At 47.9% G+C, this 21,788-nt stretch overlaps 1 protein-coding gene across 1 annotated transcript in view; it reads right to left on the bottom strand.

Moving 5' to 3' along the window:
• The window catches only part of LOC125010662, a 141,560-nt gene extending 120,641 nt beyond the window's left edge, over nucleotides 1–20,919 (bottom strand). The window contains exon 1 of the mRNA XM_047589423.1: nucleotides 20,765–20,919. The gene's annotated coding sequence lies outside the window, so the exon portion shown is untranslated. The remainder of the gene's footprint in view (nucleotides 1–20,764) is intronic.
• Between the last annotated feature and the right edge of the window lie 869 nt (nucleotides 20,920–21,788).

Raw genomic sequence — 21,788 nt, 5'->3', positions numbered from 1 at the left:
GTGTATTTACCGAGCTATGAATTTTCATGAGCTTTTTACTGGTTCCTATCTTTGGAGGCGCTTCCTTTTATTTATACCGTCGCGCACACTCACACTCACAAAACCTGCTCGGTTTCAGAGCACGAGCGCCAAAAAATAAATAATGTCCGTCCCCCATCCGCAGGGACGTAAGGATCATGTGGTGGCAACAAATCGGAAGGCACCATCACCTGCGTGTCCGGAGACGCGCGGTACCCCGATGGCGCTCTCGGCCGGCGCATCGATCCGAGGCTCCCACACTCAACCAGAGAGCTATCAACCTTCCCCTCTGAAAGTGTCACTTTCAGGGGGAAATGGATCGCAGCGGTGGGAGGGGAAAGAGGAGAGAGACGGAGAGGTGGAAGGCAAAATATCTCAGGACAAGCGAGCGGAGTAATCAAATCACTCCCGTCGGAAGCTCATCATTCATGGCTAAACATCTCACTTCCGTGTATTATTAGCACGTACGTGTGCATGGATGTGTGCGGTTACAAGAGCCGTATCCTCTTGTGGTGCAATAAATCACTGAGTGTACGTTTTAATTTTGACCTACCAAGGGACTACTGATATAAATAAGCATTAAACTACCACTGGTACATTGGATTCTAGCGTTTATGTTCAGAGGAATATCATTAATCATCCAGTCCTAACATCTGTCCCCAATAAGTTTACCCCCGTTCACACCTTGAAACTGGAGTCTGGCCATTAACGGGCTGTTAGAGTGTGTGTGTGTGTGTGTGTGTGTGTGTGTGTGTGTGTGTGTTTGGGGGGGGGGCACGGTCAAAATAAATTCCTCCAATTACAGGTGAGTATCTGGTCTTTACAGATACTCCCAATAAAGACCTAAACTCTCCACTCCATTCATTTAGCTCTGAGCTTCTTGAATGAGTGACAAAACATCTACGTCCAGTTATCTTTGCTTCATCTTTGTTTCTTTGGATCTACCATGACCTAGATGACCGAGAAGCCTCATAGACATATTAGATAGACTAATAATTGGACATTCTGCAGAATTTGCTCATTTGAGTTGATTTCAGGGCCGAGATAAACTTCATCCATCCAAACTTCATTCGTCCCATTCGACTCCAGCTGGAGCTTCATTCAGCACATATTCAGCCTGATGTGAAGACAATAACTCTATCATTTGCCAGCGTTTAGAAAAAAGAATGGTATTTATCTGCTGCATACATATTCATATATGCATATAAACGTCTACAGTCTCAGAGCTGAAGAAGCAACGCGGATGAGAACCTCCAGAGACTCTCCAGATTAATAGTTATGCAAAATGCGCTCATTTGAATTGAGAGAGACAAGATGACGCAACGCAACTGCATCCACCGTAACGTGATACTTTTTGATTGAGTCAGGACACATTTACCCTGATTTAAAGACAATAATTCAACCATTTGCCACAAGTTAGAACCAGTATGATATCCGATTATGATATTAGCATGCAGCGTCTTGGTTCTCGCGTTGAATTCAAGTCACATCAATCACACCACATGCACTTTTTCACCAAAGTTGGAATTCAATTGTGGTTTCTTCTAATGCCACTCGTGTGAAGAACAAAACTATGCAACTAACTTCTGTAACTACCCATTAAGTATTTTACATAAAGCACTTCAACTTCAGCATGACCTTGTAATAATGTTCTGAAAAGGCCTCCCTCCATCAAGGTGCACTCTCTAGCAACCTCAGCGGCTTCCAGCAACACACGACTAGCTCAATGTGTGGATAAGCAAATATGCAGGCATTCCAGCATTTTGAGAACTCTGTCCAAAAGATGATCAGTAATACAAGCACGCACGCACACACACACATCGCCACAAACCTAATACAGTAGTCTGAAATAAAGCTGATAATGAAGAATCTTTTTTTCCGCCCTCCTCATCTCGTCTTTTCTTGATTCCCCCTCTACTCGATTAAACACCTCGGGCAATCTTGTGGGGGGAAAAAAAAGTTACTCTAGTCAGAGGATATGGGGTGCAGTTAATTGATTGAAAAATAGTTTTCATCTCAGAGCGGTTTGCAGCAGCAGAACGCACGCGGCAACACATTCCCATGTTTTGTCAAGTTCCGGCTCCCGCGAGACGTGCTGTACGTATGAGCAGATTGTCTTGGTAAAAAAGCAGCGGGCCGATTTACTTCCTGCGCCTGCGGCAGCGTGGGGGTATACACACAGCGGCCAGAGTTAGTTTGGAGCTTTGGATCTTTGAACTTTTAACATATGTGTTGAAAACTTGAATAATTCAAAAAGTCTGCGCAGGCGTTGTGCCTATACATTTATTCTTTCATGTACACCGAAAAAGTGCCCTTCTGTTCTAATTTCCCAGCATACATTACCGCAAAGTCCACAAAGATTCACACTTCCTCCCAACGTGTTTATGTAGGAGAAGACGGAGGAATAACAGACGCGCGCGTCTTCGAACTGTTATCGAAAACCAGTTGAATTTTGTTGAGCGTGATAACAGGGAGCACTCATGCATTGTGACTTTGGCATTTAATGCGACGAGCAAAATGCTGGCATGGAGAAGAATGAGCTCTTTTAAATAGAGCGAGAGAATCAAGGTTGCTGGGTCGGCTCGGCTAATGGAAGAGGATATTAAAGGAGGGCTGAATGTTAGGCAGCACTTCTGTCGAGCTATTTCAAAAGGCGGAGCTGCCGCATTGTGTTGTGGAGAAAAGACCCTCTGGTCACGGGAACCAGTAAATGACCTGACAAACGCCCACGCACGCACACACACACACACACACAGCAGCACATCCATCTCCCCGCCGCAACACCGGCTCATACACAAACACGCAAACTTTATATCACCAGAGGTACGGCTGAAAATCCAAAGACCTGACAAGACAAGTCAAAGGGATCCGGCGCCTTGAGGCGGCGGAGAAGAGAGGATGAGGCAGGGAAACGAGAGAGCGAAGGCTGAGGGGAGGAGAAACGTTCGTGGGGGATAGAGAGAGTGGCGGCGGGCGAGATGAAAAGAGCAGGGGAGGTGGAAATTGGCGAGGGCGGACGGAGGAGGTGTGGGAGGTGTGGGAGGAGAGATGCGAAATAGCGGCGGAGGAGACGAAGCGAGCGGAGAGGTGGCGGCACGGAGAACGAGCAAGTGTGGGAGGAGTGGGAAAGACACGGACACAGAGTGTAAAAAGGAAAAAGGCAAAAAAAAAAAAAAAAAAGGAGAGACAACGGTGAAAGCGGAGCTGCTTTTGGAGGCACTAAGTGAGTCTGGAGAGGGAAGAAAGAGGGATGTGTTCTGTGCGCGCCCCCAGATGAGAGCGAAAGAGACAAGGAGGAAAAACTGTCAAGGGGAGCCGGAGAATCCGGAGCGACAGAGAAGGCAGCATGTATGCATTTAGATGTTAGCCTCGCGTGTGCGGGCGGGGAAGGCCCGGGCAAGGCTAAAATATCCGGCGAGGGAGAGAGAGAGGCAGAGGCAAGAGGGGGACGAAGTGAGCGAGAGAGATGGTGGCGGTGATTGGTTGATGCTATCTGGGCGCAGGGAGAGGCGTGTGACACAATCTCAAATTGGAAATCGCTGTTTCAATCTCGCCTCACTCCGTGGCTACTCGCTCCACTGATAACAAGAGCAGCCTAATTCTATTAAAAACATCCCGTGAGTGCAGTGGTGGCGAGGAGGGAGGAGGGAGGAGGGAGGAGGAGGGTGAGTGACGGTGGAAGACAAGAGGCCAAACCACGGCCCAAAAAAAGAAGCCGAGCCTTAAAAGTGCTTGCGGGGAGAGAAAGTTTCGCCCCTCTTCAATCGTATCTTTTCATTCCATCGGCCCATCATCTCTATCTCGGCAAATCAACCCCTTCCATCTATCTAACTACCCATCTGTCTATTTATCGCTCTCTCCATCTGGCAGCTCTTATCGCTCCCCACAGGTTACTGTTCTCATTTAGGACAGTTCTCCCTTTCTCTCCATCTTCCCCTCTCCCTCGACTCCTCAGATCCATTCGCTGGGCTGGCTTTTCCCCGCGCCAGGATAGCGAACCTCGCGGCGGAGAGCCCGCCTGACAGCCAAGGCGCTCTTTCATCTCGCTCTTCAAACCCGCCGGCCGAGCCGAGCGCTCCGAGAGGCACTTTGTATTCAAGGTTTGACTAAAGACAGAATAAAGTGGACGGCTAATCACCAATCAGCGAGCGGATCAATCTGAATTCACAAAGTGCCGTGAGGGGAGGGGGGAGGGGGGAGGGGGGAAGGTCCGGGTTCCCAGAGCAGGCTCTCGGCCAAGCGAGACTTTCAAAAAGTCCGCGGCCAGCTGAGACCAGAGACTGTCGGTTGGACAAAGGATTTGATGAAGATGTGGGGGAAAAATAGAAACCGAGAGCCAGCCAAAGAGGGCTCGGGCTGATAATCGTACATCGGCGCGTTCAGATTATTTTTGTTGTAGGTGAAGTAAAGAATTATAAAAGGTAGGGAAAGAAAATTCAGGTGTGTGTATGAAGTTAAAATAAGAAAAAAAGCCACCAGCTATGACTATAGCAGCCAGGCTAATGAATTAATCAGACGGTCATTAGTTTCTATCTGCCGAGATTCGAGGCGGCCACTTTTTCTTCCTCTCTGGTCCTTTACAGACGGAGAGAACAGCGCACTCAGAGAGTAAATGCTCACTCAGCTGTGAAAGAGACTTTGCGAGCGCGAGTGTGTGTGTGTGTGTGTGTGTGTGTGTGTGTGTGTGTGTGTGTTCACCCGCCGCCTGCACCGCTTTACGCAGGGCCACCGATGCCGGCGTGCGTGCGTGCGCGCTTGCGCCCATTACGCTTTATAGCTTCTGCTGGTGATCGCCTGTCATACCAATAAACTCAATGTGAGGGCCTAAATGTGAAAAGAGGGCAATAGATGGGGTGGCGCGGGGAGCGCACAGGCAAAGTCAAGGAAGCAAAGGGGAGGGAAGGAGGAGGGAGATAAAGAATTAGACAGTTGGGAGACAGTCAAAGCTGAGAGATAAGATACTCGGATTAGAGGAGAGAGAGCTGGAGAGTTAGAGATGAAGAGGTTGAGATACGGAGAAGGGCAGTTGTGTAATCTTGGGCTTTAAAATGAGTTTGCCGCTGCTGCTGTGGTCCGAGCTCTAAATTGAGATTATGACGGACGGAGGGATTGGGAGAGAAATAGGTAGCGATAGATGCTACCAACGATTAAGATAAACGGTTCTCCCGGATCAAGACAATAGCTGTTCACGAGTCTGCGCGCCAGCTGATACTTAATCCCCCTTCAAATACCACTTGATTTAGCTCAAGCGGAACAAAGACACAAACTCACAGAATCGCACAAATAAATACTCTGTGTTTGTCTCAGATAAAAGGACTTCCCTCAGTACCTGCCTCCGTGTGAGAGTCCGTCTCAGGAGCTGTAACGTGGAATGCTCTCTTAAATAACACGTGCAAATTGATTGAAGGAAAAAAAAATTAAGGCAAACAGTCTCCAGATCCTGAAACTGCAAAATAAACAAGACCGAGTAATGAATTTCAATTGTTCCGCTGCCGTAGGAGAGATGAGCGCTTATTAACTAAGAGAAAGGAATCTGTCTCCGTACAAAGAGCCCTAAATCCCATCTCTGTGGGAGAGCACAAATTGGGGCAGGAGCACGGGTCAGTTTGGTTCATTGTCAACAGATAAGTGTGAAATAAAGAGGGGGCAGCATTTGTGCGTGCTCTCTTTGATTGTAAACTGTCCACAAAGCAACTTTTGAGACATCTGCTTGAGCTGCATTTACTGTATATTAACTGAAATTCGTGAGGGGACCATTCAGAAGTTTCGTCAGTCAGCGGAGTACACCTGCACCAGTTTACACCCATGAACAGCGCTGGATGCTCCGAGCAAAGCAACTGTGAATGAGCCGATGATCATGTAACATAAGCACGACTGCAGCGCTCTGCTTCAAAGCGCATCACGCCATAAAGCGTCACAATTCTACTGTTAGAGGCAGGTGTGGACCCGAAACGAACTTTAATCGGACGGACGGACAGAAACTTAACCAGCGTCTAAAAACCAAGTTTGGGGAAATATTACCAATGACAGCTTCCACTCTCTGATCAATGACCGGAGCGGGGAAAGAATGATGATTGGCATTCGTCATGGATTTTCTCTATCTGGTTATCTTCACACCTGTTTTCCTGTCTCTGTGTTGGAAAGAAAAAAAAAAAATCTGGTCAATACATCTGGTCGATGGCTCTAAAGATTTCGGCCTAAGCTCCGCTCCATCCTCAGCCGCCTGTCACTCACCGCTGCCTGCCCGGACACATCTTACTCCGCCAGGAGACAGCTATTCACTTTCTGACTTTCGACTGTCTGCGGAAGGCAAAGCACACGGCGCGGGCCATTGTGAAGGGTTTTGACAGGAGGCGGTGGCGTGTTTTCATAGGAGGTTGAGCGTCGGGATCGAAGCTCTCAATTGATGGGAGTAGAAGAAGAAAAACCGGTGGGGGCGGAGGTGGTGCCGCGGCGAGGCCGGGCGACGCAAACAGGCTGCGCGCAGGAAATCATAAAACAGCAGTCGGTTAAGGGTCTCTCTTGTTCCGCAGAAGTAAAGCGACACTGGTGATTTGACACCAGGCTGAGCAGATGAATGTGACTTTTGGCTCTGGTTATAGATAGCCCCATTTTATTCGACACGGGCCGCCTTTCTTCCACTGGCAGCGAGCTGAATGGGGGCTTGGCATTTGAAAGGAAGCCGAGAGATTTGCTGGCGGATTAATCCTTTCATTAGGGAAAGTGAGAAGTTAATTGCGGCAACAGCTGCATCTCTCATGTTTACACGACTGACGCTTTAAACGCCGTCCTTTTAAACGGAAAAAAGCAATTATCAATAAATGCAGGGCAATCTTGCCATGATGAATTGAGCTCAAATTAGGCTTTCTTCTCCTACGCGCCGCACATTGGTGCCGCAAACCAGCCGTGTTGGCTGGCGGCACGTGGTCTTCTCCAGAGACGAATTGTCACGCGACAAAGATGAAACACTCGACGTTCCGAGATGAAGAGTTCCCAGGGAGAGTGATCAAAGGTGAGGCGCAGTCGTGATTTTCAGCTGATGAGGAGAGAGGGGAGATGAGGAGAGCGCGCGTGGGGAGGGCAGGGAACGAGCGTCGAAAGTCAGAGAGGAGAGGGATCGGGCTGTGTTGATCCACTGAGGAACAAAAAACTACCGCGGCGAAGAGCTTTCCGGAAAAAACAAAAAGTCAAATTACGCTCGCAATTACGAAACTGAGACAGTGCGGTTGTGCGCACCCTAAAGTTTGTCTCGGGAGAAAGAAGGCCAAAACCGGAGAAGAAGCACAAGAGGTGCACGGACACGGGGGTCGAGAGATGAAAGAGAAGACGGAAGGAGATGGTAACAGGACAGAACAAGGACGGCCTGGAGTCCAGCAGAGTGCAGGAATGGACCGAGGACGCACAACAGAGAGAAGAAAAAGGAAGCGAGTCTCTGAGGGAGACAGGGTAACGTTCACCGTTAGGGCCGATCAATTTCCCGTCCCCTCAATAATAGATGTGACGAGAGCGGCGGTCTGTTATCTGTCAGGGTTGACTGACCGAAACACAATCCCCACCGGGAGAACACACTCGCACACAACCGCAGAAGCGTCTGCCTTCAACCTCGACGCTCGCGCGGGCTGACCAGCTAACCTTGAGGCGCGGGGCAGAGAGGGGAATTTAACATAAAAATTAAAAGCATTTTGCTCGCTGGTGACTCAGCCGCCACCTCCCCGGCCGCACAGCGCCGAGGTCGTAGTCGCTCTCATTTATCAACTGAACTTTCTGTGTATTTCACACGCACGGGTACAAAGCAGCACAGGCGCCGCCACTTCTCTCCCTCACACCCTCGTGCTGTGTCCTTTTGATCTCGCCCTCCGTCCACCGCAGGACCCGGTGTCGTTTCACACGTTCCTGAGGCTGCGCTTGCACTCAACCATGTGCCAGCATCGGTATAAATACACACCAGCGTCGGGGCACCTAACATTTAACGGCAGCATCAAGCAGACAGAAGAACGCACGCATGTGGAAGGAGCCTCAGCGTGACACAACAAGAACAGACTCTCACTCAGCTCATATCTGTCAGGAGCGCCTCGTGTCGCTTTACCCAGATGTGTCACACCAGAACGCCCACACGCTCCCTACATATTTGTTTTATCTCCAGCTGTTTCTCAGCGCAGGCACGCGAGCGGAGAGCGGGGCGGGGGAGCGCACGATCAGCGCGCATCCGAAGACGGTGGGATCGCGCGCCCCCTTTTCTCTTTTTCCTTTTTTGTCTTTGCTGACATTTGCCATATTGGGTTTGTCACGGCCTATCTGCGCAAGACGCATCCAGATAGAGGCTGACAAAAGCGGAGCGTCGGGACGCGTCGGCGCGCGTGTTGTTGCCTGGGACGGCACGGGGAACAGATCAGCGGCTGAGAAACCTGTCAGAGTGACGCGCTCGAAGAGCCCTCAAGCACAGTCGAGAAGTGGGAGAGCGGAGCCGGCGCGGCGTTGCATATTATTATTTGGCGCTCGCGCGCATTCTGACTGGCCCTGATCGAAAAACAAAACATTTTTAGGACATAAATAGCCATGAAATTTATGAGTCAGTTTGTGGGTGTCAGCTGAGCGCTGGCAGGGTAGCCATCATCACAGCCTGCGATCACGGATGACGAACACTTGGACAGAAGGCGCAGTGGAGGCTGCCGCGCAGAAAAAATGGCTGGCAACAGGTGAACAAACTTCTCGGTGATCAAACGCACAATACCGTATAATTATTACGTTTGTGTACAGCTACGATTTATTTAGTTAGACGTGTCAAGCAGCTATAGGGACAATTTGTTCCTGCGGCGCTATACTGGAATTTATGTTCGCTGCAGGCTCCTAAATGACGTGTCACTCTGGGATCTGAACAGAGGGGAGCTGTGGGAAATCTGTTGAACAAGAAACACCGCAGGTCGTTCAGGGGAAAAATACATAAAACAGGTATACATCTGTTGCTTCCTTAATTGCGATACAAGTCATTAAACGTTCCCCAGTGCTATTTGCGAGGTGTGACCTTTGACGAGACTAAATACTGGCCTTAAGTTTGGGGTGATACGCCGTTAGCCCCCCTGCTGACAGAAAGAGTTCTGTCAGTGCCAATTTAGGATTAAATGAGCTGATGTGGCATTCAGAAATAATGATATTCAGCTGTTTTGAAGGATTTAAAAGCCCCGCAAACCCACACTGGCATTTTTCCTTATTGACACCGATTAGACCTCTGATCACAGCTGGGAGAGCTCCACTCACTTCCTGGAGGCCTTAAAGGTGGAAAAACAAATATCACACCAAATAGCGTATTTATTCCTGGAGAGGAAACGAATCACTTCCAAGGAGAACGAGTGGATCGAATGCAAACTGCAGCTAATTAGATTATTTCTGCAAAAAAAAAAAAAAACATGCTGATCGAAGGTAAATCCCGTCGGCCCCCAAGGTGATGGGAAATATTATCTTGGAGCCCAGATTGAATTACCATTTGACTATGATATAGCTGCGGCTAGCTAGATTGCAGGGTAGGAAGATGATTCAAAAACACAACTCTGGGACGTGGGCGGCAACTCGGAGGTTCAGGGAGACAAATGCATTCATCGGGCCTACAAACGGAGACACCTGGGGGCTATGGTGTAGCTCCACGCTGATTATACTACGACCTATTTGTCTACGCTCCCGTTCAGTATATTCTGTTTAGCTTTTTGTGCTCACGTCCACGCTTTATTATGCGGAAATCAGTGTCTCCTAGAATTTATTTTTACAGGCTCCACTGAAAGCATCGCAGTTCAAACCCTGCCTCCGTCAATAGCCGTGTGCGTAGTGTGTTGTTGTGTGCCTCTCTGTGAGTGTCGTCCTCAACCTGCGACAGACTGGCAGCCTGCCCAGGATGCTCCCTTCCTTTTGAGCAGTGTGTGCTAGGTCAGACTCAGATGCCCTCATGATAAATGGTAAAATACTAATGATATCCTAGAAGACGATACGTGACGCACACTTGCACATGTCGTGCAAAGTTTATGATATACTCTTTCCACACAGAGGAATTCGAAAAATATGTATCAAAAAAGAAAAAAATTACTAGAAGTTCCTCCCAAAATTTCAACTTTCATGTACCGTTTCCATCTTAGAGACCAACAGTACTCAGCCTTTTATAAATAGTCCTGCAGCATGTACAAAAATAGCTGGAATCGGCGTACAGATACAATATGCTGGGGGAAAAGTATTATGATAATAAAAAAAAAAAAAGTATCGAGGCATTTCTAGGGCAGGACCAGGAGAGGAAAACTGCTTCCCAAGAATCGAGCGTGACTCCCCAGCGAGTCAGCAAAACAGGAGGGGAAGGGGGGAAAAAAATTACGGTCCACTTGAGGAGAGATGAATGACAAGACTGTAAATAACAAACAACCTTCCTGCCTAACGCCGTGTACAACAGCGCAGGGGAACAGATTCTCCATCCAAAGCGTGCTCCGTCAAGCTCAAAACATGATTCCACTATTGTAGCGCTGTGAAGTCCCTGCCATGTAGGCCAAGCCAAAACAAATGTGATGTCAATGCAATAATGAACGAGCTTTGTGTTTGAGTGCGACCATGATAATTAGTCTCAAGACGGTATGTTAGCAGAGAGAAGGCTCATAAAATATAGAGGCCATTTGGCGTGCACTCAAGTACAAATCTGTATTCTGAGAGCGTGGGCTGTTACACTAATGTTCTACACAGTTAAAATCTGGCAGCGGCACAGTCAGAAAAACTTTGTTTGGAGGAAAGCTGCTGACGGTTCCAGACAGCAGACTGAGTCAGCGCGCGTACGTACATGCGCGGGACTCTCTCAGACGGGCATCGCACGCGCGCCACGTGCGCCGCGTTCCCCCCTTTTTTTATTGACACGCTCGCCCGGGAGAGCGCACGCATCGGCGTTTCGAGCTTCCCGACAAAATTGGGGTCGTCGCTGAACGGCGCGGCAAACTCAAGGTCGGGGAGACGATAATGACGTTTATGAAGCCTAAATCCACAAAATAAGATTGCCTCTGTATCTCGCCGAGTGCCTACCTGCCGAGCAAGATTCCATTGTGGCCGCGCGTGAGAGGTCTGCTCGGCAATTACCGCTGGAAGCGGTGTCACTTTGTGTGGCAGGGCAGAGGGAGGAGGCTGAGGAGCTGGCACATAAACACCAGGAATATCTGAGGGGCTTATATTGTGTGCGCCATTTGCAGGTGAGCAAGTGCAGGGGGACACATTCCTACAGTGAATTATAAGATTATGGTCCCGAGCCTCAGACATCATCAGGGAATCAGTGACATTTCCACTGCACTAATCACCTCATTCTGAAACTCTTCTGTTTGCTCAGGGATGCGGAGGCTTCGCCCGATGGCTGAGACACAGGAAAACACTGCAGCAAAAAAATAAATAAATAAAAAATGAAAGGGCTAGAAAGGATGTTTGCCGCCCGTTGGGTGGTCTAAAAGCTCCTGTTGGGCACTTTGGTTCAAGATGCCAGCTATTTGCTAGGATTGTTACACGGTGTGTTTTCGCAGCTTCAGTTCAAACAACCCCTCCTCCGCCGTGACACCCCCCGCCTGAGAAACGGCAAATACGTCTCTGGCCGTCTCCTGAGGAGCCGGAGAATGAAGAAGAGAAGAGACTTTGTGTTTCTTTGAACGTTTAAGGCTGCCCCCCCCCCCCCACTCTCTCCCTCTTCTTTTTATTTCTGTAACATTAATTATGGATATGAAATGAGACTTTTTGATTAGAGCGTCAGACGCACAGCAACGCACTTTAAGCACAGATTTTTCGGAAGGGAAACTTGCCGGGGCCTAATTGAAGTGCGCCTTAATAGCAATCAAACACAAAAATCAGCGACAACGAGAGGCGACCGGTGCTGCCGCTGTGGCTGAAATGAATTGATCAGCACAGGACAAACACACATAACCGGTGAAGTTTTGTGTTTCGGTTAGGCAGCCATGTGCAACGCGGCGTGACCGAGGCTGACCAGCGCCACCGCAGGAGTGCACTCGTGCACACAGGCACCGACCGCCTCGTCCCCAGGCGGCTCCTACACATCCAATTACAATTAAATTGTGAGCTCAGTGCTCCGCGGGGCTGGAGTATCGATGATTCATTTTGTGTTTTATCAAAGAAACAGGAGTGCCATTAAAAAGAGATCAGTCAGCCACCAGGCACGAGGAGTCGGCTTCTAATTGGCCATTCATCAAAAAGCTTTCTCAAGTAGAACGCAGCCTTGAAATATCACGCATGACAACCCGAACTGTACTACATTAATTACACCGCTGATGAACCCCGCGCTCCGTGGCTCGCCCCTCTGCGATTCTAGAGAGACTGGAAAAAGGCGCAGATGCTCACACACCTGACCCTGAACCAGTGGGCCCAGAGCACACCGGAGGTGCTCTGTTACAGTCAGCAAAGACTGCTCGCTCCAATATGTAACACGATAGAGTGCATCACACCTAACCCAAAATTCACGGAATTTATCAATGTAATTTGACAATACGCGTCGACAAATATTTCCTCTCCCTCGGTATGTTTAGCTCCGAGCCCCCTCTCCGAGGTTCTGCCGTTTCATCTGCTCAATATCATCAGTCAACCTCTAAGAGGACGCTTTCAGCCATTTCTGATCGCAGCACGTCCGGGCACGCTCCCACGGAGACGGGGCACGGGACCGGAAACAAGAATCGCGGCCGCCGTCTGGGAGTCGCCTTTGTTCAACTTAGCAGCCATCAGGACACACGCAGATGAACCGCTTTCACAGTTTCATCTCTCCGCTCTCACCACGTGCAGGGAATTCTCCCTTTCATCCGTTTCCTGATGCACTCTAACTAGACAGTTTTCGGTCACGTCCCAGAATTGTGCGTGCGAGCTCTCCGGCTCCTCACACACTCAAACACACACACGCAGCTGCACATCCGCTGACAATTCATCCATCTCTGAATCTCTCATTTTCTGGTTTCAGCCCCACCCCCCACCCCCACCACCCCACCTCACCCCCCCCCCACACTCTCAGAGCTGCTGGATCAGTTGGGGCTTGGTTCATCACTAAGCAGTTGCCCAGAGGCCAAGAAACAAAGACGCAACTGCTGTTAAGTGGTGGTTAGTGAGCAACCGCGGGGTTAAAAAATGCCCACAAAAAGAGCTACATGTAAGCTCGCCCGCACATACGCACGCACATTCTTCTGTTGTGCCTCCTTTAGGCGGAGGGCTGATGAGGAAGGAATCTTCAAAGTAACGGAGTGAAACCCAGATGGTGTTTGATGTGTGGATAATGATTTAGGTAAGGCTACGCAACACTTTCTCCACATCCAAAGCTCAACAGAAGCCCGAAACTGTTGTGCGTCGAGCGGAGGAGCACGAAAACCCAGAAATCGAGAGCTTTACAAGGCTTTGGACGCGAGGACTGTTCAAGAAGTAGCCCTGCCCGTGTAACTACTTTTCATACATCAAGAAGCGAGAGCCACGCGGGCTTGTTTCTAAGAGGAACCACCTTGTGAGGATTGAGCGCGAGTCCTTGCAGACTCGTGTCGGGATGTCAGCGGCTTCACGGGAGCCCCGGGCTCGGCACCGCCGAACGCTATCGGTTCATCGTTGTCATACAGTAATTCGGTATGTAATGTGGCCCGCGGGCCCCAAAGAAGCAGAGGAGCAGACACACTGTCTACACGGAGCATGCTAAGCCCAGTCGGTGTCCTGCAGGACCGGCTATTTAACACAGGAATAAGCCAATTATCTTCATGGAGTAGGCAAATTTACAATAGGATTTACTCAATTCCTACAGGACCCCTATGTCAGGGGCGGCAGCTTATGCTGCAGGTTTCATTCCATCATGCCTCCCCCTCCAACACACACACCAAATCTGCAGCTGATGTCACGCACGCAGCCACGCAGGTGCACATTACAACATCGCCGAGCGGACACCTACACGTTCCCTCGCGCCTCAGGCGCGCGCAGCGCCGCGCCAGTACTCCTGGCAGCGCTGATGAAGCCGAGCCAAACAGAGAAGTGATATATAACACAAAATAATTAGCTACCGTCTTTGCAGTTTTTATTTTCATTTTACTCAAAAGCAATTGTTCCAAAAGATAGTTCAATTTAGGATCAGGGTAATTTCAGAGCGCCGGTTACAGTCATTGGCACCTTTTGCTGTAAAGCATATTAAAGTCTGTCTAAACTGAGTTAAACCACGGTGAAATTGTTTAAGCAGCGACAGTTAGCGCCTTAATTTCATACACGCTTGTGACTTGAGAAATAACGACACGAAGCAAACGCAGATCCGGTGAAAGCTGTTGAATTTGCTGTTCCGTCACTTGTTGTGCAATGGATGGCTTCAGCGTGAGGTGGAGATACAGTAGAAAATCTAATTTAACATTCAGCGTTATTATTTCAGGTTCCGTGTGATAAAGCACTAATTGCAGCCTCCTTCATTTCAGCGCAGCTCAGTGAGATTTGACCCTCCTCATGGATTCCATTCTCATTATCCCTCAACACGAAAGCAACGCAAGCTGTGCTGTGTGACTGATATGCCTCTTCTTTGATCTGTTCTTCACTCGTACACCTTCGTCCTCTTGCCACCGTGACACGGCCAAGTGCTATTTATAAATATACTTTATTATTAGAATTTTGCATTCAATATTAAGCTATTCCTTATCCTGTCAGTAAAATATTTTGGATTCATTTAATGTGTATTTAAAGAAATTTTAATTTGTGGGGGAAATTAAAATATATATAAAATGTCTAATCAACCAAAGATTTTGCGACCCCCCCACAGTACCTCTGCAGAGCCCCTCTTTCAGACCTATGGTTTAAAGGAATGTTATGAGCAGGTTAGTGCACAGAGCCCTCACTTAAAGGTAAGTGAATCAATAAACTGTGCATTTAAGTTCTGCCTGGTCCAGGCATTTAAAAGAAATAAAGGGGAAATTCAGCACTGTCAGCGCAACTGACAGTAGAAGTGAATAACATTGACCATCTTGTGACAATTCAATGTTCTGCTTTTGGACCTGGCATTCATTCATGTGGATGTTACTTAGACATGCAGCACCCACCTAGACCAGACCAGACACTCCCACCCCATAGCAGTGACACTCCTTGATGGCAGCAGACATCCCCGGCAGGATGCAGCCTGACACAGCAACACAAACAGTTTGAGGACAACTCAAAAAACATGAAGAACAGGACAAGGTGTTGACCTGGCCTCCAAATTCACTAGTCAGTATAGTGTTGTAGATTTTGAAAACAAGATAAATATGGTTTAAAATGCTGGAAGCCCCCAGTTATCAAGACTGTTAAAGGCTAATGTTAGCTTAGCTCTGGGGACTGACCACGCACAGCTGAGTGTTCCCACTGTGTCCCCACCGCACATCAAAGCATAGGCAGCTACACTGTTTAAGCACTCATTGACCTTTAAAAATGACAACTTCATTTTGGTGTTTTCTGTTGAGGTGAGTTCAACTATTATAGATGTCTCATTGTGACTTCATTTTGCCCAGCTTCCACTGAAAATTACTTGTTGCCAGTTGCTTTTTCGCTACTAGTCTGAGCACATCATAAGCTAGCATATGCTAACCGAAGTCTAATCATTAACCAAAGCCGTTGGCACACGTCTATAATACTGCAATCACGCTAGTGGTGATAGAGGAACAAGCGAAGAGTCGCTGTCAGTGGAAGCGTCAAACACACACCCACTATATTAAATTTGAGCTGGCTTCAACTTGAAATGCTCCAATGACACGTTGACACGTCGATCAATCAAAGCCTTTTCTCTTTCTTGTTTTTTGCTCATAGTGTGGATGCAGACAACACTTGAGAAACCAGGAAGTGTCTCAGACTGTCTTCTGAGTGTGCATAACAGAACCTGACACCAAATCTCCATCAAACTCCAATGAGACAGCTCAAAAGCAGTACGGTCAACAGACTAAGACATTTAGTGGCGATTAGTCGCACGATTTCCATAGTTCACACGTATTCATCACAGATTCATTCCACTATTTCTGTCTTTTTAGGTCTTGTCAAGAGAACCATCTGGTGGGACTTTGAAGCTGAACTTGTCGTTGAGAAGAGCTTTCTTCTTTCTTTGCACATTTCTGCTTGTTTGTTTCTGCTGGCTTTCTTCTCCCCGTTCGTTTGGGACTTTTGGCATGTGTGACGTTATTACTGCCATCTGCAGGGTAGAAATTATTTACTACAACCACACTGCAGATTCTGCTTTCCAAGGTGTTACTGCTGCTTGATCGCTTCCCACACAACATTTCCCAAACTGCAGTTCGAGCTGAGCAAACAGGCCGCGCGTGTGTTAATTGCGAATTTGAAAAATGAGTGGCATTAAATTGATTTTGCATTAATTAAAGAGTTGATTTCATAATTGGGTACTTTTGGAATTATTAATGGTAAATTAGTTACTGGATTCCAAAACGTAATCTCACACTACTTGTTACTGACAAAATGAACAACTCCACTGTAATATCTGTAATACATGACTGCTATATAACGCTGGGTAGAGGTTCATTCTTTCTGTGTGTCTGTGTGAAAACCTTGAGATCCAATGAGATATGAAAGGAAACGTAGGAAAATGCTCAGTGTGATTATTCAGTACTTCACTTCCTGGCTCAAATTCAACTTCCTAAGAGGAACAACTAGAGAAAAGATTCCTTTCAGCTCGTCCAACACTGCTACGCCTGGAGCTGATTGTCTATAACCAGCACACACACACACACACACACACACCCATACATCCAACCAACAGTCATATAAAATTTCTTGTTCTGTCAGTGTCTGACTCCAGTGCCCCCTCGCTTTCTCATTTCTACACGGGAGGGTATAAATGTAAATACACAGAATCCACACACATGCATACGCACACACACACACACACCGACACACTCAGCCTGAAGCAGCCTCCTGTCTTTCTGTATAATAATGTCTCCAGTGGAGCGAGCTGCTGCACTTTTCTCACAAGAGTCCTCCTTCATCCCGCCCCGCCAAACAGCCATCCACCGCCGACCTGGAGCTGCCTCCGCCAATCTAACGTCCCTGCTCAGAAATTCAGTCTATCCCAGGAGTAATACGAACCCCCTGCTGGCACCAGATAGGGAATGTGCCCCCACTCTCGCCTCAATTCTTGTTTAAAGGGCGAAAGAAAATTGAGGAAAATCACAATAACGCGCGTTTGTACGTTTTTTTTCTTGTTTTAAGACAGCGATTGTTTACGGCTTCTAAGTTGTGGGCAAGTGTGTGCGTGCCCTCGTTTGAATGCGTGCATCCCTACCTGTCGAATGGAGGATGTTGGTCTAAGAACAATCAGACCGTGACAGAATCTGCAGCGCCATCCCACAGGCCTCCATGCAGCACGACATAGAGCACCGCTAGACAGCCATTTCCTTTAAATGACCCACCCCCCCCCCCTCCACCCATCTCTTCCCTGCGTCACCACCAGGGAGAGAGGGGCTCCGTGTCTCGGCATAACACTGCCGAGGCTTGGGTGAACGTGTCCTGCTCTAACCTCAGTCTGGGGACGTGTACACTTCTGTATTAGGAAGAAGCATGAAGGGTGTTCGAGCTAAAGCCCACACTGTTCCTTGGAGATGGTTGCTGCGAAACCGAATTTCTCCTCTTAAAAAAGGTCTGCATCAGCAATCATGTGTCCCTCCCTCCAGCCCCCTTTGGTGCACAATCACCATCAAAGGGCACCCGGGGAAGATATAGTACATCATCCTCCACATCTATCTGGAGTTTAAAGGGAGCATCACGTATGGATGAATAATGGCTCGTCAGTCCCTTGCCTTGAGTAGGTAATTGGAGATGATGTAGTTGAGATTCAGCTCGGCGCAAAGTCACTGCAGAGTCATGGGCTTTTCACTTCCCCTTCAAAAGACTGACACCAGACGAAAAGTACTCCGCCGAAAGGTTTTTTTACAGCACAGACCAATTTCCCCGTGCCAGATCTGAGGCGATGTTAGATCCTAGGAGCTTAGCGTTTCCTTTCCCGTTTGAAACAATCGGAAAGGGAATTCTGCCACTGCATTATCTCTCTGCGCGAGGGCCCTGGGGGATAGTCACGTCTTGCGCACTAAGCATTCATTTCCTTGTTCTCCCTGCGAGGCCGTGTTGTCTGATTCATTTCAGTGAATTGTCAGCTAATGAATGGTACACGTCCGCCGACTGCCACACACTTTGTCGGAGGAGAAAACCCCCCATGGGCGCTCGTCTTGGGGGTTCTCCCATTCTCATTAGGAGGGAATCAAAAGGAAACCGGCTCACTGATCATTTATCATGTCTCTGGAGTGCGTCTCCCGTGTGGGGGGCTCGTGTGATGGCAGTATTTCTCTTAACAGAACAGTGATCGGCATGTTTGGTCGTCTGTAACATCTTCAAGCGCACGTCATTGATCAATTCTATCGAGCCTTTAAAAGGAGCCACCACAGTCCCTCCAACAGTATTTAGAAGTAATCTATCTTCTTGGGAAAGTATTATAAGCCACCTCTGACAGGAGAGGGAACAGGAGTGTTTAGGGTTGGTGAGTTGGGACAAAAAATGGTTAAAGAACATTTTCAGTCAAAGCATGGGTTCAAATTCAGTGTATTCTCCCAAGTGTGTTTCTCCTCAGTTCACATACAATTCTTCACAATAATTCTTTTACACGTCCTTGGTGTCTTTTTCTGTTGGTGTTGTTCCATTCCCCGTTCGCTCTCAGTAACGCACCATCTATCCTGAGACCCTTCCTTAGTGTCGGCCGTAACGCACAGTAATGTCCGTTAATGGGATTTGGTGTGTCCTGCTCTTGTCACAGCAACAGCACCTCTCCTTCCTGCTTCTATTCATCAGGCGGTTTTATCGCCAGCATAAGTCACTGACTCAGTGCGACCTGTCTGTTTTCCACCGCCGCCACCCCTCCATCCTCACGTCTTCCTTTTAACCTCTCCTTCCCTTCTTTCCCGCCACTACCTCTGTCCGCCCCTCATCCACTCCCCCTTTGTCAGTCTAACTACACCTCCCACCCCTTTTCCTCTCCTCCCTCTGCCTACTCTTACATCTCCCATTTCTTCCGCCTTTCCCGTCATTTGGTGAGTGGTCACACGCAGACCGCCCCTTCCCACATCATAGGGGATGTGTCCAATCTCTAGTCTCCTTCGGTCTAATTTCTTCCAAAAGGAGAAACTTAACAGTGCCAGAAAAAATGGCCCGGAAGTGCTCACATAATCAAAGACACCGATAATACCAAAACACACACATTCACCAAACACAAGCACATCAGAGATGCACATGAACAAGAGCTGCGACTTTCACAGCCTTGAGCTGATTGTACCCATGTACCCCTAGTGCAACAGTGATGTAATATACATGAGCTTTCCACACAGTCTGCATAAACATGTCTCACGCTGATTAAAGGCCTTTCAGTCACTTAAGGCTCGTTATGTGCTTCTCTGTGTGTGTGTGGGAGCCATTCCTCAATCACATGGATTTTTATGTACATGTTCAACAAGGAGTTATAAGTGCAGAGATATTTACACTGGAGGATCGACCCAGCTGGGGGAGACGCTTTCTACAACATCAGAAAAAAATATACAGAGATAGAGCAGAGCCACTTTTATTTTATCTTTCTTTTTTTTTTTTTTGCTCTTACAAAAACATGGCACACAGCAGGCTGCGATAATCGATATAACCAGAGAAGAAGGCGGGTCATAAATCCAAGCAAATGTATTTCCCAGAAGGGCAGCGGACGGCTAAGGTCTCACACAAACACACAAAAAACAGCCGAACGTTTGCGCACGGAGGCACAAGCGCATCCCAGACGCCGCTGGATGTGAAGCCAAATACTTATTATGGCCGACTTACGGGGTCACGTAATAAATGGAAGCAATTAAGCCGGATTTTTGAGGCGACTCGCAGCCGATAAACCTCATTAGAGACGCGCTGAACCGCAGAGGAAATAGCACAGGCGGACGGCGGCGCGCAGGTAAAATATTCGCCCCGCGGGGTGTCGGCGCTCCGTCTGTGACAGTCTGTCAGTCGCTGCCCCCGTCTGTTCACATCGGCACGCACGCTGGAAGAATATTGCGCCCGTCCGCTATGCACAAAAAAAAAAAAAAAAAAAAAAAAGTGACATCCCCTTCACCTTGAGGTCGGAGGATTTCACGGGCTACAAATCTGCTGGGATCGATCAAAGGCTCGACAACAGAATCAATCAGTGTGTAGAACAGTTATTGTGACGGTGAAATCCACACACATGAAAGCGCATATTAGTGTGCGCCAGAGGACAGGTCCTCAATCTCTTTGACCGAGGGCTCCCAATTAGGACTCCGCGTTCAGCGTCGGCCATCATGAAGCTGCCTCTTATAACTACAGTCCACATATATTTTTACACTCAGATTTAATGGATTGCACTTTTACGGAGACGAAACAAATCAAATAAGCCTCTGCGGACCCTTCGAGGACTCGCAAATACGCACGGAGTCGGTCCGTCGCGAGGAGGAAACACATGCTTCTGCTCCGCGGGATGAATTAAAATTGATACTTGGGCGTGTTTAAGTATCGGCTCCTGTTTAAAATGACACCTCTGGTTGAATGTCAAGCAGGGATCCCAAAGAGCGGGCAGGGAGAAACGCGATTCCCAAAGACGCGAGAGATGAGGGGGGAAACTAGGTCTGATCTTCAGACAGCCCGACCGAGGTGACAAAACACACATTTAAATACATCAAACCAGTCATGCACGGGTATTGGCGGCACTTCGAAACAATTAATTCAGATTTACCTCTTGAATGTCAGATCTCAGCGTGATTGTCTCAAGTTTCTTCTTCCGTCGCTGGTGCTGCCCGTCAGCCGCTCACAAAACTGAGTCCGAGCAGGACGAACGCTGTTATCGCGCCGTCTCTCTCTCTCCCTCTCTCTCTCTCTCTTCTCTCTCTCTCTCCCCCTTTTCAGTAATAACGTGCTCCTAGAAAATGTCTCTACCACGGATTTCCGCGGCTTTTCTCTCCTTGTCCTCTGTTGATCTCCTCATCACCCCTTCCCCTCCCTCCCTGTCTCTCTCCGCTGTGATTAATATTGGCATTATGTCCATCATCACTCATCATCACAGCAGACACCTCCGCCACCAGCGGCATCACGATCAGCATCCCGGTCATCATTTATCACGTATCAATGCAGAATTATCAGTTTCATGAAGTTTAACGTGCGCTCTCTGTTTTTTTTTTTTTTTTAATTGGAGCGTCATTATCATGTGTGGCGTCGAGGCGCTTTTAATTCATGATCTATTTAAGATTCAAGTCTTTCTTCGTGTCCATTTCACAGCAGGTCAGTGAAAAATACACAGGAGTGTGAAATACTGTTTCTCCCACTGTGCTACATCATTTTAAACCCTGGATCAAATCACTTCTACTATCACACTACTGTCATGATATCTTACTAGTTCTACTGAAATACATCAAGACAGAAAAGAATATACAGTGGATACAATAAGTATTGAACACATCACAATGTTTCAAAGTAAACTTATTTCTAAAGGTGCTATTGACATGGAATTTTCACCAGGTGTTCATAACAACCCAAGTAATCCATACACAGAAAGAAACAAATAAGTTCAGAAATTAAGTTATGTGTAACAATGTAAAATAACAGAGGCAGAAAGGGAGGTGGACAAAGGCATGGAAAGCCAAGACACCAGCTGAAATCTATCAGTGATCAGAGAGTCATCCTGCCCCTTGTCATTGCAAATGAATATCAGCTGGTTCAGTCCAGACTGATGGTCTATAAAAAGGTGTGTCATCACCAAGGTG

Source organism: Mugil cephalus, chromosome 7 (assembly GCF_022458985.1).
Source record: "Mugil cephalus isolate CIBA_MC_2020 chromosome 7, CIBA_Mcephalus_1.1, whole genome shotgun sequence".
Taxonomy (NCBI): Eukaryota; Metazoa; Chordata; class Actinopteri; order Mugiliformes; family Mugilidae; genus Mugil; species Mugil cephalus.
This window is presented reverse-complemented; position numbering and strand designations above follow the sequence as displayed.